The sequence below is a fragment of the Eleutherodactylus coqui genome, chromosome 1 (genome assembly GCF_035609145.1).
Source record: "Eleutherodactylus coqui strain aEleCoq1 chromosome 1, aEleCoq1.hap1, whole genome shotgun sequence".
In the NCBI taxonomy this organism is placed as follows: Eukaryota; Metazoa; Chordata; class Amphibia; order Anura; family Eleutherodactylidae; genus Eleutherodactylus; species Eleutherodactylus coqui.
In genome coordinates, this window is record NC_089837.1 from 379,102,336 (window position 1) to 379,111,495 (window position 9,160).

Here is a 9,160-nt window from a genome sequence, read left to right on the forward strand (position 1 = left end):
AGTATAGTTTAGAGATGGTCATATATACAGATAGGTTTTTGTGTTCTGACTTTATTGTACTTGGATGGCTGCTCAAATGTGAATATACATTTGCATAGAGGGCTGTTATAAATAAGCTGACTCTACTGTAGAACCCTTTTTAGGGTGGATTTACACATCTGTCACAAAACCTGCATGTACCAGAAAAGTTCTGCATGGAAATAGGAGCATGTTGTGGATTTTCAAATCCGCAGTATGCTACTTGTTTCAGAAGAACTGTAGACTTGTGCATTACAAAGGGTAAAATCTGCTGTACAAATCTAAACGTGCAGCAAAATCCTCCACAAAATTGGCATGCAGCACATGCAGATTTAGCCATGAATGGCACCTGGACCCAACTTTAGATCAGTTTTTACAAGCAGCTTTATGCACCCACAATATGGAAGTGTGGCTTTGCCAGTTGATTTCTTGACCCGGACTCTCCCCATCATATGCCCAGAGGTAGCAAAGTTTAACCCAATACCGATAACGTGTTGCAACAAGTACTCTTAACATAACAATTGAAAAGGCAAGAAAATTATGTGCTACAGTTTAATGTGCCAATGTGAAAACTCTGCATAGTATAATTGTTCTGTTTTGGGTGGTTTCATAGTGTCTTTCAATAGCATTTGCAGTCTCAACTGGCAAATATGAAAGGTACTACAGGATGCTTCAGAATTATATCTTGGGGAGGTAGTTACTTAAAACAAACAGCTGAGAAGAGCTGATAGGTCCTATTTAAAGAGAACCTGCTAGTGGGTTCATACTGCTCAAGCGAAAAGCAGCATGAAGTCCAAACAGGCACCCATGTCAAAGAATGAAAAAAAAATATCTAAAAAAAGGCTACAGTCTTGGGTTTCAGAAACAAAAATAGTGTTTCAGAATGACATATACCCACGTGTGATGTGGGAGTCAGTCCACATGTCGTGTTGCTTGTGGTTCAGGCAGCAGGAACCTGGTGACAGGTTCCCTTTTTTAAGTTTTGAATGAACTGTAGTAGCTTTGCACACTCTTGCATGAGAACTTCTTTTTCTGTCCTGGCAAAAAAAAAAAGCTAGAATGTCTGGTCCATGATCTTGAAGATTGCACTTGACACAATTTGCACTTTACCTATAGATCCTTTAACATTTTGCCAAGAAAGTAAAACCTTTTAAATATTTCAGCCATGGTGATCGGTTTAGGAACATTTTTTTATGTGCGATAACTGGATCTCCTAGATCATGTAGGGAATTAATTTTAGGGATGGTTGCCAGTTTTGGTTAATCAAACTGATTCAGGGTGCTTTGGGATTTTGAATACCTAGTGTAGAATACACTATCTCTATATTCCATGTTATGTGAAAACTTAGCCATTCTATAAATTTACGGTTGCTGTAGAATCTGGATATTTCAGATATTCTATTAAGAGAATATTCACTTTTTTTTTTCTCCAGATGGAAATCATTTCTGAACCCCTGCATTATAGAGTGGTTGTGAATGGGAACCATCTTTGCAACTTCAATCACCGTATGCCACGTCTCCAACAAATAGACAGTCTGCTAATTGAAGGGGATGTTGTACTGCAGCATGTTCAGGTTTAATTTGTTAATCATTGTGTTCACTGCAATTAAAGATTTTCTATGTATTTATCAATATCTCTATAAAGCTAAAGGCGTAAACCTAAAATGTGCAATAAAGTGCAAATTTAAAGTAAAAATGGTTTTGCCTTTCATGTAAGAATTACTGCCTTTGTGCAAAATTGTAGTTTGATTTCCTATTCTGTTTTGAATGCTCAGAAAATACTATGCTAAAGTTTAATGTGTAATTTTTACTTTGTTACATCTGTATAATCATGTACTTCTATTGCTTCCTTCACACACTTCTTACAGTATCCCCCTCAGAAAAGGAGAGGACGATGAGTTTCATGCTTTTTGTGGCTTAACAGCCTTTCTGGTAGTGGAGTTGAAGGCTTGTCTTTTTTTCCCATCCATTGTATCATGTAATTCAATGGGAGCTGTGCCTACACTACCAACTTGAGCTGCTGCAGTGTGGACATTTGTTGGCTTCTTGCTCTCGCCACACTGGCATCAGTAGTTGATAAATGGGCGTTCATCATTCTGGCCAGCTGTTATTGGACCTGCTAACTATTAATGACCTATTCTCAGTCCGGGTAAATCCCTTTTTCCTGTAAGACCTGTAATTGGAGAAAAACGAATATATGTGAATTACTAACTGATTACCAGGAGGAAGTTCCATAGGCATAGCCTTACAGCAAATGAGGAGACAATCTTGCTTTTTGGCTCCCTGTTAAATAGAAGTTACATGCTGTGGGTTCCAAATTGCTAGTAAAGCGACTTCTCATATAAAGGGGTCAATGAAAAGAAAGATGGCAGGACCTTCTCACTGAGGGTGCATTCAAATGGGAAATAAAACTGCATGCGTTTTGTGCATGAAAATAGTTTTCAATGGGTTTATTTACATGGGTAATTTTTCTATCGCAGCGATGCTGTGAGATGGAAGAATCACCGTATGTTCTAATCTCATGCGAAAATAGAACATGCAGATGTGTGATCTCCCGCAGAGCACCAGGGTAGAGTCTGTCTTGTGATACGAGTTGCTCCCACCTGTGTGAATACACCCTAGGTCTACTAGGGATTGCAGTAGGGATAGTAAGGTATGGGGGTTGGGGAATGTAGAACAAGCTTACCCTCAGCTATACACTTACTGTCATTCAAACCCCTATCACTGATTTGTATGTATTAATATGAGCATTGCCTATAATGGGGTCCGTCGAGCTTCTGACATGCCCTTCCTGTATTTTCCCATATAAATAGCGCTGCTTGCTGCACAATTGTGTCTGGAAGTTCTGCAGCATTTATAGTAGCAGCTAATTGGACTCACAGGCTGCGGAAATTGATTTTTACTGCGGAATTCACTTCCTCTCAATAAGGGGGTGAATTCTGCATAGAAATTCCCGATAAAACCTACACCAAATGCTGCAGGTTTGGAGGCAGGCTTTCCGCGGCTGGTCTGCCCACTGCGAACATTCCACTGGAAATCAGTCCCTTGTGAAGCCGGCCTTACACAGATAGCACTGACCACCAAGTCAGAACCTGCACTTATGCCATTTAGGCTGCCTGTTCACGGGCATTTTTGCATTGCGTTCACCGCTCGATAATCCGACCGCGGGTAACGCAGTGCACGCTTTCCATAGCATTGCTATGGAAAGCGCAGCCCCCCTGTCCACTAGCAATTCTGCGCTCGCGGCCAGCAAATTGCAGCATGCTGCGAATTGCCGCGATTCTCCGCGGCAAGCCTATCTGTCAGATAGGCTCACCGCGGAGATCCGTCCCCTGTTTCCTGCTCCCCGGCAGCGGCTCCCATGGCAGATCTCCACTGCTGGATATCGCAACGCCTGTGGACAGTCAGCCTTAGTAATGGCAATCTGTGTGTAGTGACAGGATGCAGTAGTTTTACTATTGTTGGAGTTTTTTATCTTTGCACTTCTCAGAAGCCACATTGACCAGCTCTGTTACAAGGAACATACTGTTTCCCACTGTGAAACAGCAGTTATTTGTACTGCACAGTAAGACCCCTCACCTTACTTGGGGAGGACAGCAGCATTAAAATCCATGTGAAAACCATGATTGTGGTAGCCCAAGGTGGTATACTACCATTTTGGGAACATTTTTATCCAATCGCTTAGTTAAGAAAACACACAAAACATAACAGCCATATCCTAATGAATAGGACAATAAATCACTTGGCAAAATTTTATTGTAACAGCCAATTACTCAAAAGTAGTAACAGGAATTTTTTTAGTCATCTCTTGAATTGGCTTCTCTAAAAATACTACTCTATTAATATCAGTGTCACACTTGTATCAGTTTCGAAAGTTCATGCTATATTTTCGTAAGTAATCTATAAATATAGTTTATCACGTTGAAGTTTTCATGAGGCCTTATGCACACAGCCGTCATGGGCTCCGCAAGCAGAATACCGCAGTGGAGTCTGTCACGGCGTCCCACCAAAGACCCCATACTTGCCTCCGGATCCGCTGCCCGAAGTCCCGCATGACGCTCCTGCACAGATGCGCAGTACAGCGCATGATGCGCGGCGGCGTCATGTGATGCGGCCAGCGGTAGGCGCGGCATGTATTCATGCTATACTTCCACTGTGCTGTCCGTCCGCGCGTATACACGCAGCAAATAGGACATGCTGCGGAATTCCGCGGTGGAATTCTGCAGCATGTACATTGAACTATTAGGTTCAACAGAACCTAATAGCTGCAGTGAAATGCTGCGTTTTACATGGCGGAAATCTGGCCGTGTGCATTAGGCCTTACTGCTATAACGTCTGCTAAAAAAAACACAAAGCTTTAAAGCAACTCTACCCAAAAGGATAATATATATATATATATATATATCATATTCACATACACTTTGTAAAGCTTTGTTTTATACTGTATTTAATTGATAGCATTCGTATATCTGCCCTTTTAATATGTCTAATGATTAGACCTTGCAAGCATAGACCAGACCGTTTTTTATTTAAATGCATCAGACTTACAATCATGGCTCAAACTGAATGATAAATCAGGTATATCTTTAGACTGTCTAGTCAACTTTATGCCACCTATTAGTTGCTATAGTGTACAATTGCCCGAATGCTGACCTCACAGCTAGGTTGTTCGTGCGAAGTGTTTAGACAGGCAGATCACCTCTGGCTTCTTGCTCAGCGCTTCACATTCTATGTGAGAGAGCGTTTCCACATAGCGAGCCAGCAATGAGTTTTATCCTGGTTGAAATTGAACAAATGACTATGGCACGATGGCTGTGCATTTAGACTTGACTATTATCATTCATATGAATGCATTTTGCGCAATAATTGTACCGTGTAAATGACCCTTAAGTCCGCCCTTAAATAGGTGCACAGTACAGTGTAAATACAAGTGACACATGCCTGCGTATACACCACTTGTCAGAGGATAAAAGTAAAATAAACTGCGTGAATGGCTTATAAAAAGCTATAATATATTTAAAGCCTTCCCCATCTTTTAATAGCTTATTTCCCTTGTCAACAAATTACCTAGTCAAAGACTTGACTTGAACAATATTTTTCTTTGTTTTTAAGTCTACTTACTAACAATCCTAATACAGAGGCATAGCTGGGGTTTCCTGCACCCAGGCCAAAGATAGTTTGGCACGCACCTTGTATCTGCAGTTTCTCCCTGGGATCCCTCACAAATGACGAGTAGGGTCCCATATCTGTTTTTTCTCACTGCTCCCCCTGCAAGTGGTGGGAGTCCCAGAAATCTTACAGTTATCGTCTGTCCTGTGCATAAATGTTGTTTTTGGGAATAATTCTGTATATTTTTTTCCCATATTGGTAAGTGTGATTGTTTTCATACCCATAAGGCCGCTGTTGCACAGCCTGCTTTATACAGCATTTAGCATGGTGCAAATTTTGCATGAAGCCGTATGCCAAATATGCAGATCTTTGTGGCAAAATATTCCACCGAGTAGGGTCATTTACACAGGATAATTATCAAACAAAAATGTGCGGTCATTGTTACGTCTCAATGCAAAGCCACCATTTTACTATTCCTTTACTTTTCGTTTGTCGCCCACTTTCAACCAGCATGAAAATCATCACTGGCTCGCTCACTTCTCGCTGCGTGTAAACTCTTCCCTCTCAACGCTTTATATAGAATGTGATGCATGGAGCGAGATGTGAGCAGTGATCTGCCTGTCTCAACGCCCTGCTCAAGCTAACCACTACTGCTGATGTCACCAGCTTGTGCAGATTGTGTAGCCGACAGTCATGCTGTATAAGGCCGCCTGCACACGAGCGGGTCGGATCCGGCAGCGAGAATTCTCGCCGCGGGACCCGACCCGAGAGCCTGCAGGGACGAGCGCGTACTCTCCCGCGCCTGGCGGCCCCAGCTCTTTCATGTGCCGGATACCGCGCAGCCGGCGCATGCGCAGACCGGAGCCGGCGGCCGGGTGAGTGCGTGCCCCGCAGAAATCTCGCGCGGCCAAACCGCAGCCGTCTGCATAGGAGTGCATATTGTAATGCACTCCTATGCAAACTTTCAGCAGCGGAAATCCCGCGGGAAATCCGCCCGTGTGCAGGCGGCCTTAGTGAAGCGTGTGTGAGCACTTTAAGGGTATATTCACACATAGTGGAATTGGTGCAACTTTTCTGCAGTGGAAAATCTGCTTGCTTGGTGTGAATTTTACTGCAGATTTGCACCAAATTTTGCAGCGGAAAGTATGGTGCAGTATTTTTTGTGCACATCCACATAAAAATCCACTACATTAATAAGCATCAAAGACTGTCAGCTCTCAATCCTCAGGAACCCAGCAGCAGTTGTGCAATCCAGCGTGGTTCACAGAGCTGAATGTGCTTCCCCAGTCCTGATTTGCAGCTGCGTGAGGCCAGCATAACCAGAAGATCATCAATGCTGAGCCTCCACAGTAACTAAATCAACTTATTGGTGCTACTGCAGCAGCCTGAGCCCTAGTGGACCTACAGAGCCCCTCTGACCTAGCAGTCATGTTAAATAAAACTAATTTACAGGAGTAGAGGTCTTCTGTGGCTCTAGCTCGGCTTGGGCGGCTGTTGCCTTGTTAGGAGGGCTGAGGCTGAGCCGCAGCAGTCAGATGTTTAGAACAGACACTTGGGGCTCCTGCACACTGGCGATCGCGATATCGCTGCGTTTTTTAATGCAAATGTTAATAGGACTTTCCAATGTTAAAAATGCATAGCACAAAAATCACAAAGCACAAACTTGCGCTTTTTGTGTGATGTGTTTTTAATATTAGATAGTCCTATTGACATTTGTGTTAAAAAAAAACACAGCAATATCGCAATCGTTATCTGTATTGTGCATGCGTGCCAGAGCGCAGGCCGGCATGTCCGCAGCACAGAGAAGAGATGCCGGACAGGTAAGCTGGGGTCACCGCCCGGGTACTGGGTCGAACTCCACTGCGGGAATCCCGCATGCTGGGTTCCAACCCGTCCGTGGACAGGAGGCCTAAACTATGTAATTTTTTGATGCCACATTCCTTGAAACATTGGTATTTTTGTTGCAAGGTTCTTCTATGCACTTTTCTTGTTATCAAAACTACTCGAACACCAGTGGAAACCTGATGGGCTACATTATAAGTTGCTCCTATCTAAAACACAACATACAATAAATTTACAAATATTAAAAGTAATTCCAAACATTTATTAATCAAAAAAAAGTTGACCATCATTAAAAGCAGACACAACAGCTGGTGGTCAGGGCTCAGATCATATAAATGAAATGATATAAATATTGCTACAAAACAGTAAATATGTCCGCCATGGATTCTGCATTGCTCACGTGAGTCAGTTATCACAGAGTGAGTTATTGTCATTGTTTTACCATAACCACCTTTACAGAACTAAGGCCTCCTGTCCACGGCTGATTTTTCACTGCATTTCCCGCGGCGATAATCCAGCTGCGGGAAACACAGTGAACGCTTTCTATAGACTACTATAGAAAGCACATCCCCGCTGTTCATGAGCAGAGAAACATAGCGATTCTCTGCTCGTGGGATTTAAATCGCAGCATTATGCAATTTGCTGTGATGCTCCACGGTGAGCCTATCTGTCAGAGAGGCTCAGCGCGGAGAGCTGTCAGTTCTCTCCTGCTCCCCGGTGGCGGCTCCCGCGGAGGAGATCTGCCACGGGATATCGCTACGCCCGTGGACAAGAGGCCTAAAGGGGTTTTCCTAAGATGAATATTATTGATGACCTCAGGATAGATCCTTAATAGTTGACTGGCTGAGGTCTGTTGCTCAGGACCCCAAATGATCAGAGCGGAAGTCTTTGCGCCGACTTCTGGGTAGTGTCTGGCACTTGTAACTGCAGGCACAGCTCTCATTGAAATCAACGTGTAGGTCATCGGTAGTATTCTCCCTGGAAAACCCCTTAAACTGTAGTATATGTAAAAATATCCCAAGTGGGAGAGGCCAGCAGCAAACAGTCAATGGTAAATCTGCATGAGGCAAAAATCAATGAACAAAATATTCGAAGGAAGAAAAAACTCAAGTGGGAGTAAACCGCTCTAGTATCTATTAATTTGAGTCATATTCTATACCCAACATCATTACCACCTTATTGGGAGAACCAATAAATAGATATTAGATAGTTGATGGCACAAATCAATAGTAAATTGTCTGTAGTAAATGGAAACCATGACAGAAGTGACTAGCACAAAATTGTAGTCTCTCTTATAAAAAGTATCGCATTTGTGGGGCAATACTTGTTCTTGAACCCTGTAGGATAGTCTTAAGAAGCCTGTGTCTTGAGTGCCTTCACACAGGCCATATTCGCTTTCCATAATAAATAAGCACGTGCTGTAAGGCTGTCTTGTAAGTGCAAATCTGAAATTGGAACTGTATCATGGAAGATGATATTGAAAGATCAGGGAACTGACTAGGTTCATGTAATACCGGGTAGAATCCCTATGGTCTTGCAGAATACTGTATATAAACTGTACATTGTTTACTGGATATTTAGCTTAAAGGGGTTGCCCCGCGAAACAAAGTTGGGGTATACACTTCTGTATGGCCATATTAATGCACTTTGTAATGTACATTGTGCATTAATTATGAGCCATACAGAAGTTATTCACTTACCTGTTCCGTTGCTAGCGTCCTCGTCTCCATGGTGCCGTCTAATTTTCAGCGTCTAATCGCCCGATTAGACGCGCTTGCGCAGTCCGGTCTTCTCCCTTCTGAATGGGGCCGCTCGTGCCAAAGAGCTGCTCCTCGTAGCTCTGCCCCGTCACGTGTGCCGATTCCAGCCAATCAGGAGGCTGGAATCGGCAATGGACCGCACAGAAGACCTGTGGTCCACCGAGGGTGAAGATCCCGGCGGCCATCTTCGCAAGGTAAGTAAGAAGTCACCGGAGCGCGGGGATTCGGGTAAGTACTATCCGTTTTTTTCTTTAAACCCCTGCATCGGGTTTGTCTCGTGCCGAACGGGGGGGCTATTGAAAAAAAAAAAATGTTTCGGCGCGGGACAACCCCTTTAAGGCTAGGATCACGTGGAATTATTATACGGAAATTCCACTGCATTTTGAAAATCTCGTCCACGCTGTGGTGATAACACCCACAAAATTCGTGAGG